General features: G+C 39.1%; 1 pseudogene; it reads left to right on the top strand.

Moving 5' to 3' along the window:
* The window catches only part of LOC115867787 (ras and EF-hand domain-containing protein-like), a 168,876-nt pseudogene that overhangs the window by 75,998 nt on the left and 68,899 nt on the right, over positions 1 to 23,979 (top strand).

Consider the following 23,979-nt stretch of genomic DNA (forward strand, 5'->3'; position numbering starts at 1 on the left):
GAAGCCAACCCAATACCCAAGTGCTTTTAGGGGATGGAGATGAATAAACTGAGTTTTGGTCTGTTGTCCGTAGTGTGATGAAGAGCAGTGAGTTGAGCCTTGTTTTCAAAGGCAATGCATATTAATTTAAAATTTCTGAATACTCACCCTCAACCCCAGAAAACTGTTTTCCAGTGTCAGGAATTGGTATAACTATAATTCTGTGTTTTTGCTCAGCTCAAACATGAAGTCAGTGACTGTGTTCTAATCTTGATATATCTCAAGTTTGCCCCCTTTTTTCTGTGTTTACTGCCTCTGCTTGTTAGATTACTCATCCATTCTTGCCTAAATAATACAATAGTGTCTCATATCCCCAGGGCTTAGGATAGTGGTGGCATAATAATACCTTAATAGTACTTGAATTGAAAGTCTGGGCTTAGGAAGCAGACAAATCATTACATTAGTGTGATGAGTGCTATGGAATAGGGAATACTGACACACGATTACTGGGGTACTGACCTCAGGTCACAATAAAAACAACCTTGATTATGCTGTACACGTTAAACTTATACAGTGCTGTATGTCAATTATATCTCAAAACTGGACAAAAAAAGAATTTAAAAAATAATTTTGAGAAATATCTTACACTCAGTTAAAATATTTACTTACTATATGCAAGGGACCATAGCTAACATGACAAAGGCACAGGACTTGCACAATGGAGCTCATGATTGCATGGGATAGTCTCACATGCCCAAATTGTCTAATCAACACATATACTTGAATGCCCAGTATTCACCTCAAACTGTAGAACAGTGAACTCCTGATTCCCTGCTCCAAGCCATCATCTGCTTACACATATGAAATATTCTCCAGTCACAGTATTCACAACATCACTTAATGGCAGCTCCATCTTTCTAGTTGTTCAGGACAAAAACATTGGTGTCATCCTTGATATTGTTTCCCTAAATGCCCATATCCAGTCCATCCTGTTGTCTCTACCTTCTGAAATGAATTCGGAACGTGACGATGTCTCTCGCTCACTCTGCTGCTATGATTACTGCAGTAGCATCATAACTAATCTCCCAGCTTCTTCCTGAGACCATACTTCCAACAGTCTGTTCTCAGCACAGAAGTTTGATGGTCCTCAGGGAAGGTCCTGGCTGTAGAAGACTAGATAGAAAGATAGATTAAGATTGAATGATGGGCTTCCCTGGTGGCGCAGTGGTCGAGAGTCCACCTGCCGATGCAGGGGACGCGGGTTCGTGCCCCAGTCCGGGAGGATCCCACATGCCGTGGAGTGGCTGGGCCCGTGAGCCATGGCCGCTGGGCCTGCGCGTCCAGAGCCTGTGCTCCGCAACGGGAGAGACCACAGCAGTGAGAGGCCCGCGTACCGCAAAAAAAAAAAAAAAGATTGAATGATGATGATGATGATGACGATGAAGATGAATATGAAGGAGGAAGAGGAGGAGAAGAAAGAAGGAAAGAAAGAAAAAGGAAGGAAGAGAGAAAGGAAGGAAGGAAGAAAGAGAAAGAGAAAGAAAAGGAGCGAGGGAGGGAGGGAAGGAAGGAAGGAAGGAAGGGAGAAAGATACGTAAAACTATGAGACTGGTTAAGATCACCAAGGCAATGATTGTAAATGAAGGGAAGATCTAAAGACAGGCTCTGGGACACCCCAACATTAAGAATTTGGAGGAAAAAGTAGGAACCAATAAGCAGAGACTGAGAAGTAGCAGCCAGTGAGGTAGGAGGAAAACCAGGAGAGTGTGGCATACTGGAAGGCAAGAGAGGAAAATATTTCAAGCAGAAAGTGATCAACTGCATGAAAAGTTGCCAATCGCCAAGTAAGATGAGGACTCAGAGTTGATCATTAGATTTAACAACACAGAGATCATTCATGGCCTTGAGAAGAATAGACTCAGGTGAGAAGTGGAGGTAAAAGCATGATGGGAGTGGATTCGAGAGAGAGGAAGAGCAATTGGTGATAGCACGTGTAATCAACTGCTTTAGGGAGCTTTGTTCCACAGAGGTGCAGAAAAATGAGATAGCATCAAGAGGGCTTTTTAAAGGTAGGAGATATAGCATGTTGGATGCTGATGGAAAAGATCCAGTCAAGAGGAATAAACTGACGATGGAGGAGGGAAAGGGAGAACTGCTAGAGCAATGTTATGGTGCAGAAGTAACATAATAGGAGTGAGTCACAGGTTGAGGGGTTGGCCTTGGCTAAAAGCACAGATGTTTCACTGGTGGTAAGTAGAGACAAGGTGACAGTAATGAGGGACTCTGTGTATCATGAGAAGAATGGTTTTTCTACAATTAAGAGAGCAGGGCAAATACCTAAGGGGGTGAATAAGGAACTGGGGAGGATCATGGCTGGGGGGAGGGGCTGATACATAGAGCCAAAGCCGGAGACAAAAAGGAATTCTGGAAGTTGCCATGGCAAGGTTTTTTATTAGGGCCTAAGGAGTTGGTAGCAGCATGTGAGCCCAGGTGGGCAGAAAAAAAAGTTGAAGTTGGTGATCACCTGGTAACAGGTATGGCATCCTAGTGTTCAGCCAGGGACTAGGGAGTTTTGGGGGTGGGAGGAGAGACTGGGACGCAGAAAGACAAAGAGGCTGCCCTGAGTGGATGGGAGGGAACTCTGTTTTGGACACCTCATTCCTCTCAGAAGGTGGCACCTCTCCTCTGCATTCCCACCATCTGACCTACCACGGAGGAGAGAGTAAGGGCAGGAAGTGCTGTGGCTTCCTCATGGTGTGGTATGGGGGACTGTGGGATGCCCCCGCCTCACTGTTTCCTAAGGAAATCCAGGATGGCTCAACATACCATCAAACCAGGAGGCAGGGGCAGGAATCTCTTCCTCTGATAGGACTCAACACTTAGCAAAGTGTATCCACTGCTAGCAGGATGCAGAAAAGCCAGATGGGAAGAAGCATGAATGTGTCCCTCCTCTGAATGGTGATTCTGTGCCTAAGGGTTGGGGGCCCAACCCCTGGGGGTAGAGAGATGAGCTGGAACCAAGACCTTCAGGATTCTCAAGTCTCAGCAAAGTTAAGAGCTGAGAGAAGACACGGTCAGAGCCTATAATTCATGCAGGATGTTGTAGAGGGATGAAGCCTTGCTCATTCCATCCTATAACCCTAGCACAAGCCCCACCTTCCAGCTCCCCCTAGGCTCAAGAGGTAAAATCAGAATGAAAACTCTCATGGCAGGGCACAAACTCAAGTATTTACTCTTCCAGAATTGGTGGTAGATGCTAGGAGTACATCAGTGCTTGCTTGGGAGCTTTGGAGTTTCCTCTGCCCTCTGAGGTACCATATTGTCATGGCGAAAGGTTTTGACCTTCTGGAGCCCTTCTGGTCTCTGAGGAAAGCATTTCAGAATTCTATAGAGAGAATTTAAGGCAACTGCCTTCCTGCAGTGGAGGAGAATGGCTTCTCCACAAAATCACTTCTGTTAAACAATGAGTCCCAGCGAACAGGGAGCGTGGCTGCTTCCTTTTTGTACCTCCTCACTGCAGCCCACACAGAGAGGGCAACAAACACAGGACGGCACAGGAATAAACCCCACGGAGATGCTGCATCCTGCACCATGTGAGAGAACAATAAGGATAATCTTATTTTAATAAGCCAAATCCTCTTAAATTTTATAAATATTTATAACACAAAAGTGTACAGATTTTTACACAAAATATCATGGGTTTGATTCTCATCAACATTTCTAATCTTAATTTCTATGATTAAAATCTATTAACTCAAAAAGAAAACAATTTAAAATAACAGAGTATCCTTGTGATTCTAACTTAAAGTATATAATTATATAAATGTTTCATTCATGTAAGCTAGGATTTACATCCTCACCACTCTAAGGTCTGTTTTTCCTCCTCCTCCATGCAAATACGGTAAGAAAATGACTGATTAGTATAACTCAATTACCAGTAAACAGGTGAATGCCTAATTTCTGGGTGCTGTTTCCTTTTGTGTACCAGCTATCTCACTTTCCCTGAAGGTACTATGTACTTTCACCCCTATATGTGTTTCTTCAGGCTTTTCTAGACACCCATTTCTGCTTGGAAAAACTTAACCCATCCTTTAAGGCACAGTGGAAATGTGCCCTTGGCTGACGTTTTCCCCCTCCTCCTCTAGAAGCAGGGTTTTCTACGTCCTCTGTGGTGTTCTGCTTTCCCTGCCCTGAAATAGGTATGTATGACTGCCAATGGTGGGATCATGCGTCCATAAAGGCACAGTGTCCGGTCCATAATAATCACTTAATACATGTTAACTTGAGCTAACCTAATGAGTTAAATTGGCATGAGGTAAATATGCTGACCAGCTAGATAAGAGATTACTCGGCCAACTCTTATTTAGGATCCTATAGAATCATAGATATTTGAAATAATCTAGCTCTGGTTCATATTTTTGTGTTTTATGGAGAATTTAATTTGAAGAAAGATTTCTATGGCATAAAATAGCATAAAAACCACTGATTCTGGACAAACTATTTTCAGATGAGTAAATTGAAGATTTTTTAATATAAAAATCTAGGTAATCTGATTCGAAAAATTAAAAGACCCAGCAATAAGGTTTTGTTTTTTCATTCTTGAAAAGTGTCAATCTTCTGGAACTCAGTCCAGTTTGCCACAGTCCTCACCATTCCCTGAAGTGTCCCTGATGCAGAAGCTAAGTATCGAGAGTAGCACTAAACTCCCAAAATGATGAGTCTGGCATACCATGGAAATACACCTGACCTTCTCCCTGCATTTGTGTTACTTGCCTGTCCCTGAAGGCAATTGAACTTGAGTCCTCAGATTTGCAATAGATGTGTTTCTATGAAGTATTGGGGAAAAATATTGTTTACAAATTAAACTTCATCTGAAATGTATGCAGTTTGCTATTCAGAGGAATCAACTGTAACTATATACTAACTCTTTTGAACATCAAATGAGCACACTTGATTATATTTCTATTCCCTTGACAAGAGCTACATCTTAGCCTGGCATATAATTCTGAGAGCTCAGTTTGTCCTATTAAAATTTCTTTCTTTTATTATCATGACATTTACTTTTGCACAGGAGAAGCTTGGGTTCAGTGTGATTATTCTTCCTTTGCAACTAATCTTTTTGTTTGGCTTTCTTTTCCTGCATGGATAAGATCATAGTTCTTATACAGTTTTTATCACGAAAATAAAACTGTTGCCAAGACAAGTTGAAGACTGAACAACATTAAATTAATTTTTGCCAGGGGCATGGTGAGCTCATTAGAGCTGTAGATTTGGAAATTTTTTTTTCACCCTAGCAAGTTTTCCTTTGTGTATATAGTTCTAAAAAAACTTTTATCGGTGTATTGATTTCATATAAAATTTACACATGCTAAGTGGTAAACAGTTTGATGATTTTTGGTTTCAGAACATTTTCATCATCCCCCAAAGTCCTTTTGTCCTCATTTGCAGTTAATCACTGCTCCCACCCACCCCAGCCCTAGCCAAGCTTGAGCCAGAAATATACTTGCCCCGCTTATGACCTCAACCTTGGGCAGGTATTGGCCCTCCTTAATCACTCATCACTGAGGTCATCACCTCCACCAACAATGCCTTTGGACATAGGTGTTGCCAACCACTCCACATGGAGTGAACTCCCTTCCACCAAAGCACAGCCTGCCTGCTGCCCTGGCAGAACCTTACTGAGCTGAAGGGGGCGGGAAGTGATTGGATATTTGAATTACCATTCAGGAAGACACAAACGGAAAATTCTGCAACATCTCCATTTCCAGACTCACCAAGGGCCTAGTGCTCTGTGACCCCTGCCTCCAAAGCAGAGACTGTCACCAAAGAATTACTCCATCAATACTCGTGTGCCATTTCACATTCAGATATGACCTTTTTATCTGGGAGGAGACTGTTAGAGTAAGGAGGTGGTACCTAGAGATATGACTTATCATTTTCATGACACCAATAATATTTATTTAATTTATTTAGTTGCCCTGGGTCTTAGTTGTGGCTCACGGACTCCTTAGTTGCGGCTCGCCAGCTCCTTAGTTGTGGCATGTGAACTCTTAGTTGCAGCATGCATGTGGGATCTAGTTCCCTGAGCAGGGATCGAACCCGGGCCCCCTGAATTGGGAGCACAGAGTCTTAACCACGGCGCCACCAGGGAAGTCCCTTATTTATTTTAAAAAACTTCTAAAAGTTTGAGTTTGTTGTGTGTATAGCAGGTGGTGTCATAAAAATTCGGACAGTCCTTTGAGGCCATGGATACGGGAGGAGGAGATTACAGAGCTCCAAAAAGGATTTCTGAAAAGAATGCAAAAATAGCCAAGAGTGTATTTGGAGCTATGGGAAAAGAAACTATGGTTAAAAAGGTTGGCTCCGCTCTAGAAGAGCTGAATTGTTGATGTTTTAGCATTCAATAAAAATAAATACCCTTATTGATTTGGAAGATTTAACAGTCAATAAAAATAAATGCCCCGGGAATTCCCTGGTGGTGCGGTGGTTAAGAATCCACCTGCCAATGCAGGGGACAGGGGTTCGAGCCCTGGTCCGGGAAGATCCCACATGCCACGGAGCAACTAAGCCCGTGCACAACTACTGAGCCTGTGCTCTAGAGCCCATGAGCCACAACTACTGAGCCCGCGTGCCACAACTACTGAAGGCTGCACGCCTAGAGCCTGTGCTCCACAACAAGAGAAGCCACCACAATGAGAAGCCCGTGCACTGCAACAAAGAGTAGCCCTGCCCGCCACAACCAGAGAAAGAGCCGTGTGCAGCAATGAAAACCCAACGCAGCCAAAAACAAATAAATAAATTTAAAATAAATAAATAAATACATGCTCCTATTGATTTGGACGATATGTTGTAGAAGACCCCTCAAAATAGATTCCGTTTTAGTCTTTTGTTTGTCAGTTTGGTATTTGCCTGGTGTTAAACTTAAATCAGAGTTAATTTTCAGGATAAGACTGCTTTTATTCCCCTGCCTGCTTGTCATCCACTATATTCTACACCTCTCCTCCAGCATAATTACTTTCTTAGTCTAATATTTTCTTTGGAGAATCTTCTTCATGATCGACAATTTCAGTTTATGGGTTATGCTGTAGCTCAGAATTACAAGGCATTTAGCTAGAAATGCCTAAAGAGTAAACTTGAGCCCTCACGTAAAACAAAGATAATGGTGTCATTTTCAGGGATAGCGCCATCTGAAACTAGCCTGCTGGGATTATTTGGCCAGTGGGTACAGGTAGGAAAGCAACGTGCCCAGGAAGCTTTAAAGGCCTTAGATGTTTGGAAAAAGCAGATTAACACAAGTACCACTGACACCAATTCTATAGCCTTCGACAAATCATTGTAGTTGTTTTGTTTGTTTGTTTTTTATTGGAGTATAATTGCTTTACAATGTTGTGGTAGTTTCTGCTGTACAATGAAGTGAATGAGCTATGTGTATACATCTATCCCTTCCCTCTTGGACCTCCCCCCCCCCACCCCATCTAGATCTTCATCTAGATCATCACAGAGCACCGAGCTGAGCTCCCTGTGCTATACAGCAGGTTCCCACTAGCTATCTATTTTACACATGGTAGTGTATTCATGTAATCTCCCAATTCATCCCACCCTCCTCTTTCCTCCCTGTGTCCACATGTCCGTTCTCTACATCTGCATTTCTATTCCTGCCCTACAAATATGTTCATCTGTATCATTTTTCTAGATTCCACATATATGCATTAATATACGATATTTTTCTCTTTCTGACTTACTTCACTCTGTATGACAGACCCTAGGTCCATCCATATCGTTACAAATGACCCAATTTCATTTCTTTTTATGGCTGAGTAATATTCCATTATATATATGTACCACATCTTCTTTATCCATCCGTCGATGGACATTTAAGTTGCTTCCATGGCTATTGTAAATAGTGCTGCAATGAAATTGGGGTGCATGTGTCTTTTTGAATTATGGTTTTCTCAGGGTATATGCCCAGTAGTGGGATTGCTGGGTCATATGGTAGTTCTATATTTAGTTTTTTAAGGAAACTCCATACTGTTCTCCATAACTAAAAATTAGATTGCATTTACGTCTTAAAATAGGTCAGCTCCTTAGGATAATGTTCAAGTTTTGTATATCCTCTACCAAAAAAACAATCTTTTAAGTATCTTTTGTCTTACTTCTGTATCATTCTGATAAAGCATCGTCCAGTGGACCCTGCTGCAGCTGATCCAACTTATGACTTCAGTCAGCAAGCTTTCTTTTGCTTTTTCTTAAATATTTATTTATTTATTTGGCTGCGTTGGGTTTTCGTTGCGGCATGTGGGATCTTTCATTGCGGTGCAAGTTGCAGCATGGGCTCTTCATTGTGGCGCACGGGCTTCTCTCTAGCCGTGGAGCATGGGTTTTCTCTTCTCTAGTTGCGTGGGTTCCAGAGTGCATGGGCTCTGTAGTTTGTGGCACACAGGCTCTCTAGTTGAGGCACGCGAGATCAGTAGTTGTGGCACGTGGGCTTAGTTGCCCCGCAGCACGTGACATCTTAGTTCCCTGACCAGGGATTGAACCCTTTGCATTGGGAGTCGGATTCTTTACTACTGGACCACCAGGGAAGTCCTAGTCAGCAAGCTTTTGAATATTTATTTGTACCACTCTATTTTTCTTATTCCCAGCATGAACCCATCTGTTACTATCTTCCTGTCTCTAGCTCTTTGTCCTTCTTTTTCAACATTCATAATTGTCCTCTTTTCTATCTACTAAATTGTGTTCCACTATTATAGGAAATCTCACTATAAGACAGACCTAGCAATACATTTTTCAAGATTAACTTTTAGTACAAATATTTCACAACTCTTAGCTCCCTACTCCAACTTACTCAGTTTTTATGATTATTATTTTTTATTACATACTTACTAACTTACTCATTTTGCATCTAGTGACTGTGTTCTTTTTTAATGTGTACTATCAGGGTTAGTCCATAAACCTACAATTCCCCAAATAGTATTTGCTACAATAAGGAATACCAATTAATACAACAGACTAGAGAGAGTACCAACGTAGACAATTATATGTATGCAAAACTCTGTATGTATGTTTAAAGAGGTTAAGGAAGAGTTGTTTAAGATAGGGTATTATAGAAACAGGATAGCATTTCAGTAATTTAAGGTGAATCCCTGCTTTATCATGTTTCAAAGTCAATCTATATGGAATAAAAATATAAACATTGAATCAAATTATAATAAAAATTGACAAAGATTAAATCATTTATTCAATATATAGAAGGAGGATAACGTCTTCATTTTTGAAGAAATTAAAAAATTGTAAATGGATGATTGATAGCTTCAAGAATATATGTATATAAAATTTCTATACCATTAAAAAACCCCAAAGGGGCTGATATATACAATACTTTTAAAAATTCATGTTTATAAAGAAGACATTCAAACTTGGAAGGATAAACGAAAAAGAGGATATCAGTGCATTTCACTAGACTGTAAGCTCTGAGAGGACAGGGACATTTCCTTGTACTTCACACATAATAGGTATGTAATAAATATTGAATAAATAAATGATAATAAATGAAATAAAAGCCAACTTCTAAAAGCTTATTACTGCAAGAATAAATATGTGAAATAAACAACTCTGGACAACTAAAATATGCCAGCTAAAATAGTTTAAAAAATTATACAGTATCAGCAGTGTTGTAGTAGAATTGGTACACATTCCTTGTAGTGGGTATAAATTGGTTATCTTTTGGAGGTAATACGATAATTTGTAATAAGGGCGCATCATCCCCCATGCAGAAATTTATCCTAATGAAGTAGCCAAGGTTAGATATTTCATCAGATTTGCATCACTGGTGGTGTTTATGTCAGCAAGACAAGGATTACAGATCTACATTTCAATTTTAAGGGTCACCTGAGTTGAAGAACCTTGTAAAAGAGTTCTGCAATTTTTTTGATTATCTGCAGGGTTCTACTTGCAGAAGCATTTCCTTTAGTGATAGAAGGCCGGCGTAGACCTTGTATCAGTGAGGAAAAGCTAGATTATGTTGTGGTAACAAACAACCTTCAGACCTCAGTAGCTTAAAACAATAAAGGTTTTGCTCATGCCCGTCTTGGATGGGTTGGAGGCTCTACTCCACAGCTTTGTCATGCTTGGTCCAGGGCCTGGGCTAGGAGAGCAGGCACTGGCTGGAGTACTGGCCACTGTCATGGAAGAAGGGAAAGAGGACGTGGTGAAGCATGCACTGCATCCTAAAGCAACTGATTACATTTCATAGAGCAGCGAGCTCCGTGGAACGGGGAATTGGAATCCTGCCACATTCCTGGAAGGAAAGAGAAAACCAGACAGTTGTGAACAGCCGTCCTGATATCACAATCTCTTAGAGTAGAATTGTGGCCAAGGTAGTTTTAGTTTTCCACCTGCCTCTCTAATCAACAAATCTCTACTTGTGATGAATTTGATGATAACTATTCTGGAAGGAAGCAAGGCCTCCTTCAGATATTTTAACAGAAACTTTGATGTCAATATATATCAGATGCAGAAGGCAATGAGTCATTATGGCTTTCCATCCAAAGCAGCAAAATCAGATGTGCTGTCAAGCATCACAAATATACTTTCTGCACACAGCGTCCATAAGAACTGTTTGGAAAATACAGTATCATTTTAAAGATATCAGTGTCTTTACCAGTTTCCTAAAAGGTGAAAGCAAAACAGAAGTTCGTTGTTGAGGGTGTCGACATGTAAATAAGAGATGAAAACCAGGAAATGGCTCCACTGAGTGATAGCAATAATTTTCTCCAACTACCTGTGTAATGAAAATGGTGAATCTGCTGGCTCTCCACGGCCTGCTTCAAAATGGCAGATGGCATGCCTGATGGGGAGGGGAAGTCTTCATCTCCAGGGCTATTCCTTCAGTTTCCTTCCTTTGCTTCAAGCCTTAATGTAGGATAACCATTTCTATGACATGTAACTTTATCAAGGGTCCTCTGATCATTCTTCTCAATGTAAAAAGCTTCCCTGTAGGATGTTTTAAGATAAAGACTTTATATTAAATCAACTCCATGTTTTAGTAAAGTGCCAGCTTTTTAGAGTTGAGCCTCGTGTTCACAAAGAGTACATACTGGCGGTGTAAATTTGTGAGTGTCAGGTAAGATTCTCTTTCAGCTTCTCTGATTTTGTGCATCCAGTGGGAAGAAGTATATCATATAAAAGCACTGTCACTTTTATGTCCCATTATATGTGGTGATAAATCTAAAAACAAATGCTATGTAAGCCTCACTATATTTCATTTCTTTGTCAATTTCTGACTGAAGCTTGGCCTGGTGGTAAGCAAAGTGACTCTGTATAATGATCATGATGTCACTGTATGTTTTCCTTAATTTATCTTCCTAGGAAACTATTCTTGGCCGAATAACATGGTGGTGATGATGGAAACTATACTTGAAGTGGCCACGCCACTTAAGGAGCATTCCATATCCCTTACACAACCATATTCTTTGGTCACAATCAAAGCCTTGATAAAATAATTTGAAATAAAAATATGTTTTCTACAAAGACAAAATCAAAGCAACAGAAAAGAAATCCAAGAAACAAAGATACATATGTCTGTGCCTGACTTACTGAGCCCTGCAAAGTTGATGTAATTAAGGTGCATTGTTTACCAAAACAAACTCCTCTTTAGATAATTTTGTGGTTATTTGAATAACTAATAAACTGTGAGCTTTTGGTATTAAATCCTTTTTTTAAAATAAAGATGTTATTTAGAGATTTCTTTTTTTGGTAGACTTTCAGCCTTCAAGGACTCTCCATTAGTGTATGTCATATTACAGACAAAGCCATTAAAACTTTAGTTGAAAAGCGTGGGAACAGGTAAGTAACGATAAATTTCTCATTTACATGTACCTTAACATTTTTATATCACTTATTAGCTTACAGAGTACGTTCTGTTGTTGTATTTGTATTTAATTATTTGGTGTTTTCATCAAGCATTCATTGAGGTAGGCATTATCCATATTTGTCAGTTGAGTAACCTGAGGCCCAGAGACATTAAGTGACCTGCTAAGTGACACAAAGTATGTTATAGAAGCTAGACCTTCCAGTCTCAAGCATAGTGTTCTTTGTGTTATAGCACAGCTCAAGGAAACATCTTGAAAACATTTCCCCTCTCTCCTCTTGGTCAGAACTTCAAAACTAATCACAAAAAACTAGAGACTTTCCCATCGTGATTTGATTTCCACTGTCTGGGGCTGAAAGAGTTGATGCCATGCTTTCCCCCCATCGTTCTGGAAAGATCATCAAATAGCTGACTTACAGGATTCCTAAGCTGACTTACAATCCAGACTTACAGGATTCCTAAGGGTCTGATGAGGTTTGACTTCTGTAACCTGAAGGCTCATCAAGGGAGAGCATGTGGAATCCTCAAATAAGGTGGCATCAAAGATCCATGTCCGGTCTCTCAGGGCAGCTGCTGCTGCTCCCACACCTATAGAAACCATCTAGAAAGAAGCTTCATGAACAGCAGTGTGGGCTTCTTCCGTATTTGTGAGGTGAAATGATTCGGTGGGTGGCAGATTTTCATTCCTCTAATTTAAGTCTGCTTCTTATTTGAGTCTGCTTCTCCTTTGTTCCAAAGGAGTCTGGTGAGTTTTACCCAGTGTGAAAACCAAGGTGTAGGCTCTGTGCATAAACAACCCCTGGACAAACAGAATTTTTCTCTTGGTCACTCCCTCTGGAGAAAGGCTACTGCCTTCTCTTCAACTTTTTGTTTGTTTTTTTTTAAAATAAAATTTCCCAACGCCATCAGCCTGGGAAAGTCTAATTGAATAGTACATTGGATGTGATGATGTGTTAAAAATATGGTGTATGATGACCCCAACGCGAACTGGAAGTCTGATGTATTCTCAAGAATCTGTTTGAAACATCCTCACTTTGATCAACTCACTTCCTTATTATTTTATAAATCATGAAGCATAAAAATCAGTTTATATTATGTTTTTGGAAAGAGTAACTGAGAGACTCTAGATATTTGCTTGATCCTGTGGTTATTTTGATGCTTAGACGTTCTACTTTATAAGCAGAAAAAATATTCTACTAAACTGATGTAAGTAATTGGCCAACTTGTTATGAGGAGGAAGTATTGGATACATTATAATTTGTTTACAGATTACCTGTCCTTTTACCTATTGATATAATACTCATCTCCCCCCTCAAATTCTTACTTCTCTTTGAAGCCTTCTTTGAGTAGTAGGGGGGAAAAGGTGGGACTCATATAGACCTGTTTATTAGTTATGTGAATTTGGGAAAGTTATATATTTTCTGAGCCCAAGTTATTTATAAAGTGTGGGTCATAATGATTATTGTGGAGAGCTGTTGTGAAAATTTAAAAAGATAATGTATATAAGACCCTTAGTGACTAGTATTTAGTATGTGCTCAATAAATGCTACTTTAATTATTTTATTCCAGCCTACATTTGTTGTCCCCCTCTCTGAATGCCTGTGGCACATACTGTTCCCTAATATTTCTCTAACGATAACCTTGTCTCCTTAACCAGCTTTTAAAGAAAGAATACTTTTTACACCTTCAGGATCTGGCACAATGCAGGAAATAATTTGGGGAAACACCATGAATCCTCCCAACGTCAACAGCCTGTGAATTGTGTAATAACTTATTTGGTAGAAAAACACACCAAGGAGTGTGGCCCCTATGATAAAGAAAGGCTGGAGCTAGCCAATAAAAACCTCATCAAATCCAATTCTGACCGGCAAAGTATACAAGTAAATTAAGGAGGCCAACATTTCTTACGTAAGTTGGCAACAGGTTGTGGTTTCTCTGCATTATCTCAAGTCTTTTGAATCCTAGCCCTTGAACAATTTTGACATAAGTCAACATTAAATGGAAAGATAAAACGAGAAATGAAGTCTTGGCAGGGAATTCCAAAATGGTCTGTGTTGCCACAGTTTCAAATCTCACCTTTATTCACTTTGGAATATTAATACCAATGCTGTGGTTCAGAAAAGTTCCAGTGTATTTTTTCTTGTGTCTTTTTTAAAAGTTTTACTATCTGGATATATTTGCTTCTAATTGTTTCTAATGCATAGGTTAATTTTTTGAATAGCTGTACCTTTTTTTCTCTTTAAAATTTTAGCAAATATTTTCCTACATTATTAAAAACTTGCCATTAGCATCATAAGCTTTGAACATTTAGGATGTTTCTAATATTTTGAATCAAATGCTGCCCCAATGATACATCTTTTTACACGGAGATTTCCATCTCCCCTTTAATGACTATTTAGGCTAGATTCTCCAAAGTGGGATTTCTGGGTCTAACTACATGAAAAAAACCACTTTAAATCTTGATTTACATTTCCAAATGTTCTTAAGGATTGGACTAATGTGTACTCCATCAACAGTGGAAGGGAATGCCTCTTCATCATACCCTTGCCAGTCACTGTTCTTTGAGGCAAGGTGGGGAGTTGAGGCAGATTCTCAACCACTACGCCACCAGGGAAGCCCTCATTTTTTTTTTTTTTAAGGTAAGTCTTCCTTGATGATACTTTCTTTTTTTAAACAATTTTATTGAATTATAGTTGATTTACAGTGTTGTGTTAACTTCTGTATAAATTCTGTATAGCAAAGTGACTCAGTTATACATATATATGTATATATACACATGTATACATATATATATGTATATATACATTCTTTTTCATATTCTTTTCCGTTATGGTTTATCACAAGATATTGAATATAGTTCCCTGTGCTATACAGTAGGACCTTGTTGTTTATCCATCATGTATATACTAATTTGCGTCTGCTAATCCCAAACTCCCAATCCTTTTCTCCCCACCCACCTTGGCACCCACAGGTCTATTCTCTATGTCTATGTGTCTGTTTCTGTTTCATAGGTATGTTCATTTGTGTTGTATTTTAGAATTCACATGTAAGTGGTATCATACAGTATTTGTCTTTCTCTTTCTGACTTACTTTGCTTAGTATGATAATCTCTAGGTCCATCCATGTTGCTGTAAATGACATTATTTCAGTCTTTTTATTGCTGAGTAATATTCCACTGTATATATATATCACATCTTCTTTACCCATACATCTGTCGATGGACATTTAGGCTGTTTCCATGTCTTGGCTATTGTGTTCATAGCTAGTGCTGCTATGAACATAGGGGTGCATGTATCTTTTCAAATTATAGTTTTGCCTGGATATACGCCCAGGAGTGGGATTGCTGGATCATATGGCAACTCTATTTTTAGTTTTTTGAGGAACTTCCGTACTGTTTTCCATAGTGGCTGTATCAGTTTACATTCCCACTAACAGTAAAGAGGGTTCCCTTTTCTCCACACACTCTCCAACATTTGTTATTTGTAGACTTTTTAATGATGGCCATTCTGATTGTTGTGAGGTGGTACCTCATTGTAGTGAAAATAATTTTTAATGGTTCCATAAAACGAATGTGCAACTTCACTAACAGATATTTGTATAATTACTAAATATTTGCTATTATGTGTAATATGATGAAAATTTTAGGATAGAATCTTAGAGGTGGAATTATTGGATCAAAGGGCAGGGACATAAATACTGCAAAATAACTTTCTATAGAGAGGTAACAATATGCATCCCAACAGAATGTGAAAATGTAATCTAACCTCATTTTGCTAGCTTTGAGCACTATTATAACTTTAACTAAAAATATTTGCTTCTTTAATTGGGTCATTTGTAGAGACGTGGATGGATCTAGAGTCTGTCATACAGAGTGAAATAAGCCAAAAAGAGAAAAACAAATATCGTATATTAACGCATACATGTGGAATCTAGAAAAATGGTACAGATAAACCGGTTTGCAGAGCAGAAGTAGAGACACAGATATAGAAAACAAACATATGGACACCAAGGGGAGAAAGCGGGGGTGGTGGAGTGGGGGTGGTGGTGGTGGGATGAACTGGTAGATAGGGATTGACATATATACACTAATATGTATAAAACAGATAACTAATAAGAATCTGCTGTATAAAAAAATATATACAATAACATTTAAAAAACTAAAATTTCCTTCTTTGATAGATTTGAGTTATACATCATCATTTTGCTTTGCTGCAAAGTTGAACATTTATTAGAACATTTGTTTATTGATTATTTGCCTCTATTCTTCTGTGGAATACATGTTTGTATTCTTTCCACACTTAAATATTTATTATTTTTTGGAATATATTATTCTTAGATGTTATTGGATATTGTTCTTTGGAAACTAAAAATGTACAAAAAACATAATTATATGTATTCTTAACACCCCCAATTATCTACTATTAATGTTTAATTTTTTTCAATCTTTTATATTTTCAAGGAAAAGTCATCTACTTATAATTTATATGGTCATTATACATAATTTATTTTGCTTTTCTTCATAATTGGAGGATTGCTGAAAATTCTCAGCATTTTATTGACAGCATGAATTCTGGGGATGGTGGGGGGGGTTGGAAACCAAGTCATACTAATCCTTCTCTGATCCAGAATCTGTTTCTTTCCTTTCAAAAGTTTTTGAAATTTATTACATTCAATGACCCTTGTCTTTGTTGGGTTGCCCTTGAGGAGTTTTAGATATTTTCAATTTTTTTCTTGTTTCTGTTGTTCATTTTATTGGCTACTGGGGAAAAGAGATTTAATGTTATAGTTAAACATTAGACAACCCAGAAAGTCCCTTCTTACTCTTACAGGGTAAGAGTGAGGATTTGGCATAACTTCTATAAGCTGGGCCAATTTTCTAATACTACCTGCCAGATAGTATTAGAAATGTTTCTAAATGGTATCTGGTTGGTTTGGAATGCTTTCTTTAACATATAGTAATTTTTCTCCTCATCAGAAAATATTTAATGACTATCCATTCTATTACATTAATTTGTCAATTACTGTGCTAATATCCTCTTTTTCTATATATTTTTATTAAATATTCTGATATATGAAAGAAGTTCCTTATTTTTATTTTATTTTATGTTTTGTGGTACGCGGGCCTCCCACTGCTGTGGCGTCTCCCGCCACGGAGCACAGACTCCGGACGCGCAGGCTCAGCGGCCAGGGCTCACGGGCCCAGCCTCTCCGCGGCATGTGGGATCTTCCCGAACCGGGGCATGAACCCTTGTCCCCTGCATCGGCAGGCGGACTCTCAACCACTGTGCCACCAGGGAAGCCCCAGTTCCTTATTTTATTTGTAAACATTTTATTCTCATTCTTTCCTGTTTGCTTTTCTAGAAAATATTTATCAATAGAATTATTTTCTCATCAAAAATTCTCTTTGAACTTTTCTTATTAAATTCTTTGTAAAACTTTAAGCTATTGGTGCTTCCCTGGTGGTGTAGTGGTTAAGAATCCGCCTGCCAATGCAGGGGACATGGATTCGAGCCCTGGTCCGGTAAGATCCCACATGCCACGGGGCAACTAAGCCCGTGCGCTACAACTACTTAGCCCACACGCCGCAACTACTGAAGCCCGCGCGCCTAGAACCCACACACCACAGCTACTGAAGCCCGCGCGTCTAGAGCCTATGCTCCGCAACAAGAGAAGCCACCGCAATGAGAAGCCTGCACACTGCAACAAAGAGTAGCCCCTGCTCACCACAACTAGAGAAAGCCCGCGCACAGCAATGAAGAACCAACACAGCAAAAATTAATAAAATAAAATAAATTTATTAGAAAAACCACTTTAAGCTATTTTGGAAGAATTGTTAGCATTTATAAACATTTGCACTATGCATATTGTCTCCAGATCTTTTTCTGGTTCATTAATTCTTCCATCACATGCAATTTGCCATTTAATACATCAATTGTTTTAAATTTTAATTTTTACATTTCATTCTTAGAAATTTTCTTTTTTTTCAAATCTGCTTAAACAATTTTGATAGTTTCTTGTTATTTGCTCATACTTTCAATGCTGTCTGTTATTTCTTTAGTGTTAATATGCATTCTTATCTTATATTCTGTACCTAAAAACTCCAATATCTGCAGGCTTTGCCCATCTGACTTTGCTACTTGTTTCTGGTAATTCTTGCTCATGGTGCCTTGTTTCCTCTAGTGGTTTGACTTTTTAAATGTCAGCTTATGTTTCAAGTTCCCCTGGAAACACCTGGAGGACTGGGTGAACACACATTTCTCCAGTAAGGATTTGCTTTTACTTCTTCCTGGTTCCTGGAACACTACTAACCCAGAATCACTTTAAAAGAAATTCTGGACTTAGGGCTTTTCAGACCAAACAGGTGATATAAATTTAGGCCACAAATCAGTGTGAAGGCCAACTTATGATTACCATAAATACTCAGGGGAGATGGGCAATTTCTGTGGTGTCTCCTTTTTTGAGGAAATAATAGTTTATTCTTTCACTGAAGGTGGAGACATTTAAGATCCTGGCTCTGTGGGCACATTTCTCTCCTGACTTCTCTCTTTGTACACACCCTAGGCTTCAAAATCCCACGTTGTGCAGTGCCCTTAAAATATAAGGTTTGAGACAAGTACCCCCATCTTCATTCTAACTCAAGATGGTAGGCCACCCATATAGGACATGCTAAGAGAGTATAATATTAGTTTTGCAGGATGGCAAACACTTAGCCTCAGCCTGTATGAGAAGTGGAGGTTGAAGAGTTGGGGGGAGGGATTTTTTTGGAATGAGTCATTGGTATACCCTTATGGGGGAGGGAAGTGTCCTTGACCTCAAGTCAAGAGGGAAGGGGTGATGAGAACAACCAGGAGAGTTTGACCCAAGTTCCCTGTGGTTTAGGAGCCCCAGGGCCTACTGTCTTCTTTGTGTTCTTTGAGTCCATTCTGCCTCCTAAATGTGGTTGTTCTGATAGTTGTCACCTGTCCACATTGAGATGATCGCCACTTTGCGCAGGCTGATGTGTGCCAATTGCTCCGAGGCCTTAATAATGCTAACTACTAGAAAGCAATACAAACATTTAATTTTCTTTAAAAATATAATTGGTAAGCAACAAAATGCTTTTTTGGTAAACTTGTAAGAGTTCAGTGTCCACATAAATCTGTGGATTCTTATCAACTTGGTACAAGAAGTAGCAAATATGGACAAAATATGTTCTCTCCACTTTGGAAATTGATTCTTTGGAATTAGAGAGATTTAGCCTCTTGATGAGCCCATAAATGCATTAGGAAAAATGCATTGAATCTCATTGAAAGGGGAATATATAACATTGCATCTGGGAAGAAATTTAGATGGGCTAAAGCTTGCATGGAGGTAGAAATGACAATTTTTTGATGAACAAATTGTCAGCATGGGGCACATTCTTTCAATTTTCAGCAGTTTGAAATCTCAGCATTAATCAGCTTTTGTTGAATGCCACCCACTGTTCATACAGCAGTGAGGAAGGCAGTAATGAAAAATTGAAGAACAAGCATTAGATCAGAGATCATGCTGGGTGCCGTGTCTGTTTTGTGTGAAGACTTTTTTTGTTATTCTGGAATTGGTCAAAACATGCTTTGTACTCATCAAATGACTTCTGTGAATGCTTTCTTTCAGAACAATAAAGGGTGCTACTAAGTTGGCCAGCCTCCCACCAACTAGACCTTTGATATATGTTGTGTGAGCACATTCATAAGAAATCAGAATTACAGAAACATAGGGACTGTTCCGCACTCATAATTGTCTTTTTCTGTGATGCAAAATAAATAAAACTATCATGTTGCTCCCAGGAAGCCTAAACCATTTATAAAATCATGACTTTGTTTTTATAAATTGGTTTCATTTATCCATTTTAAAATTGCTTATTAGTTTCCTACAACGTGCAAGGCACTGCAGGGACTAAGTAGCTGCACAAAAATGGCCCTGCTGTGAAAGAGCACACAGCATCCACATACACTCCATCATTTGGTCCACAAGTTTTTACTTCCTCTATATTCTTGGTCTGTATTCTTCCTCGACATTTTTGGTCTATTGAATAAACGTACCAATGTTCTTCATATGTGAATGTGACACTGCTCACTCCTCTGTCTGTAAGCCATTTTTTTTGTGCTTTTTTCTAGTATTAAGGCTAGGGACTGCCAGTTCATCACTTCTGGTGTTCTTGGTCTCCCTTGGTACAAAATTATATCACATTTTCAGAAAGACTTCTCAAGGCTAAGTAGCATATAGACTGTCACCTAGATGGAGAACAAAATAAATCGATTGATACAGGACTGGATATTGTGACCTGGGCAACTTTGTTATTGGCTGTAACTATGAGTAGTTCCGTGGAGCGAACAAGAATGTGAAATGGAAGTTCAATCATTTGTGGTTCAAAGAAAAGAGAGCCAACCTGTGGACTGTTCTCAGTAGAGTGGTTTAGTAATTTGTGATGAAAACCTCAGACAGAGAGTCTTAAGTTGGGGTTAGTGACTGCTTCAGAGGGTCTGTGAACTTCCTGAAATTATGAATAACATTGAAAAAATTTTTTACTGAAGTATAGTTGATCTACAATGTTGTGTTAATTTCTGCTGTACAGCAAAGTGACTCAATTATACATATATATATTCTTTTTCCTGAATAACATTTTATATTTAAGAAGCTGTGTGTTTTCTTGAGTAGATAATCTATAGCTTTCACTGGATTCTTTGAGACAGTCATGAATTCCTAAAAAAGTTATGAACTATTGACTAAGTCAGGAGTTGGTGAATTTTTTCTGAAAAACATGAGATAGTATATATTTTAGGCTTTGAAGAACATAGAGTCTCTGTAAACAAATGAGTGTGGCTGTGTTCCAATGCAACTTTATTTACAAAAACAAGATGGTCCAGGGGCCGTAGTTCTCCCACCTCTGGTTTAGGCTATGATTTGGTAAGATGGAACTTTCAAAATACTGTGCTGAAGTACATCCAGGTCTTCCTTTTTATATAAATCATATTTAATGTATGAATTTTATTTATTTAATTTTCTTTTTTCTTTCTTATTGAAGTATAATTTACGTGGAGTAAAATGAACAAGTCTTAAGTGTACAACTCAGTGAATTTTTGCATATGTATATACCCATGTAACCACCACCCACATCAAGATATAGAGTATTTCCGGGCTTCCCTGGTGGCGCAGTGGTTGAGAGTCCGCCTGCTGATGCAGGGGACACGGGTTCGTGCCCCAGTCCGGGAAGATCCCACATGCTGCGGAGAGGCTGGGCCCATGAGCCATGGCTGCTGAGCCTGCGCGTCCGGAGCCTGTGCTCCGCAACGGGAGAGGCCACAACAGTGAGAGGCCCGAGTACTGAAAAAAAAAAAAAAAAGATATAGAGTATTTCCATTACTCCAGACAGGGCCTTCATGTTCCTCTTTAGTTATAATCTTCTCCCTCCCCTGGAAGTAACCACTCTTCTCTCTTCTATCATCATAGCTTAGTTTTACCTTTTCTTGAACTTCATTTAAATGAGATTGTAGTTCTACCTTTTAAAAAATTGTGTGTATTTGAAAAACTCCTTGTATATAGACTGATATTTGTAACACACAGACAATTTAAAAGATAATTGTAAAGTACGGAGACTAATTGGAAATCACTCATATATCTATCACCTATCTTAAGAAATGGAATATCATCTATTGCATAAAAAGCCTCTGTGTACGTCACCGTGCCTCTGTAATACAGACCATCAATGGCCTGACCTTTGTGAGAACCATCACCCTGTTTTTATTTATAGTTTTACCACATATATATGCATCCTTTAAAAATAGCTTAATTTTGCCACTTAAAATTTTTTTATAACTGGAATCATTCTATTTATATCATTTTGTGATTTGTTTCTTTTTAATATTGTTTGTGAGATGCACTGTTGTTAAAGCATATGGTTATGGTGTATTCATTTTAATTAATGTATAGTATCCCATTGCATTGATACATCGCACTTTTTGTATTTATCAGGTCTATTATTGATGGACATTTAGGTTGTCCAGTTTGGCTTATTGCAAATAATGTTTCTATGAACAGATAGAGAAAACTTGGAAATGAATGTTATTTGAGGAGGAAAATTTGGAGTGTGTTCTTGGCTATACTCAGTTTGAAGGGCTTTGGGATATATCAGTGGAGATGTTGAGTAGGTATAAGGATATAGGACTCTGGAGCTCAGACCAGGATCTGCCTGGAGATGTAAGTTGGAGAAGCTATGGCCATGGTTGACATCCAGAGAGATATTATGGTGTAAGGGAGAAGAGGATCTTGCCTTTAGCCTTGAGAAGCTCCAATAGTCAATGATCAGATAGAAGAAGCTGAGTCTGCAAAAGAGAGTGAGAAAGAATAGCCAAAGAGATATGAGGAAAACCAGAAGAATATGGGTTTTTTTTGTTTTTTGTTTTGTCTTTTAGAAATGAAAAGAATAAAACATTTTAAGAAATAGGCAGTGGTTAACAGTCCTGTGCTGCTTAAAGTATATAAAATCCATGTTTGTTGGATTTAGCTACTAGCAATCATTAGTGACCTTCATGAGAATTATTTTGGGGGAGTGACAGAGTAAAAAACCACATTGGCATGAAATGATGAATGAATGGGGCATAAGAAAATGGAGATAGAAAATAGCAATTTTATCTACAAGGGCAGGAAAGAAAGATAAAGTGATGACTGGATAGGAACGTGAGGTCAAAGGAACCTTTTGGTTTTTCATTGATGAAACTTGAACGTGTTCAAATTCTGGTGAGGAGGATCCATTTCAGACAGAAGGATTGGATATATAAGATGGAAAAAGTATAGATGACAGCATATAGTTCCGGAAAAGGCTGGAGTTAATGGGATCCAAAGATTAGGAATTAGCTTTTGAAAGGAAGAGAAGTGGTCAACTAATGTAGCAGGAGTGGAGAAAGTTGAAAGAATATGTGGAAGGATATGGTAGTGGAGTGTTGAGCATGAGGTAGGAGGCAAGGTCACTGGCTATGAGGAAAAGGGAAGTTGGAGCTCTAAGGACATGTCTAGAGATGAGTGACATAGGTTTGAAAGCCATTTCAGAGAGTGTAGTGTGTTGGCCAGACAAATGTAACAGGTTGCTGATCATTTGTTTAAAATGTAAGTATATTGTGTACCTTGCTCCAGTGCAAGGCCAGAGAACATGGATAGCAATTTATGTGGATTCTGACTATGACAGACAAGTGAGACAGGACTTTGGGATAGTGGCTAGATTATCGGTGAAATGGTAGGTCATGGGATTTAAGTATTAAGAGAATAAAGTGAGTCTTTTTTTTTTTTTTCTTTGCGGTACGTGGGCCTCTCACTGTTGCGGCCTCTCCTGTTGCAGAGCACAGGCTCCGGACGCGCAGGCTCAGCGGCCATGGCTCACGGGCCCAGCCGCTCCGCGGCATGTGGGATCCTCCCGGACCAGGGCACGAATCCGTGTCCCCTGCATCGGCAGGCGGACTCTCAACCACTGCGCCACCAGGGAAGCCCAAAGTGAGTCTTTTGTATATATGTAGATACTTGCATGATATACTGTAGTCAACATTGATTCCCCAAAAGGTCTTGCTGCTGTCAGGTGTTATCACTACATTCATCATAACTGCGCTAAACACATTTCACATGTAAATAAACATGGGACATCTGGCCTTGGGGAAAAAAAGGATAAAATGAAGAAATTAGAAGGCTGATGTTAGGAGTGAAAGCAAAGAAGACAGATATTTGGAGGTCCTGATGACGTGGAAGAAGGTCTCAATGGGAGTAGGTAGAAAAGTAGTTATAAGCTGGAAAGAAAAGGTCCAAGGCCATACTAACGGAGTGGGTGGCTGATGGGGTGCAGAGGACAAGGGTCTAAGTTATGGGGTCAAGAACCCAAGGTTAAGGTGTTAGATGGGTCATCGACTTGGCTACTGAAGTCCCCCAGGATATTGGCAGGACTTAGGGTGAAGAGGAAGACTGTGATTGTGTACTAAAGTCCTTCATGAAGGGTGGTGATTGATGTGTAACTGCAAGGGTGGTAACTGACAGCTAAGAGGAAGGGGAGAAGCTGTCATGCATGATGTGAGGGGAGGTGATAATTTTTGGCAAGTGATGATGGGGAGCACAGAGGACAAAAACTCCCTGTC

The sequence above is a fragment of the Globicephala melas genome, chromosome 6 (genome assembly GCF_963455315.2).
Source record: "Globicephala melas chromosome 6, mGloMel1.2, whole genome shotgun sequence".
NCBI classification, from domain to species: domain Eukaryota; kingdom Metazoa; phylum Chordata; class Mammalia; order Artiodactyla; family Delphinidae; genus Globicephala; species Globicephala melas.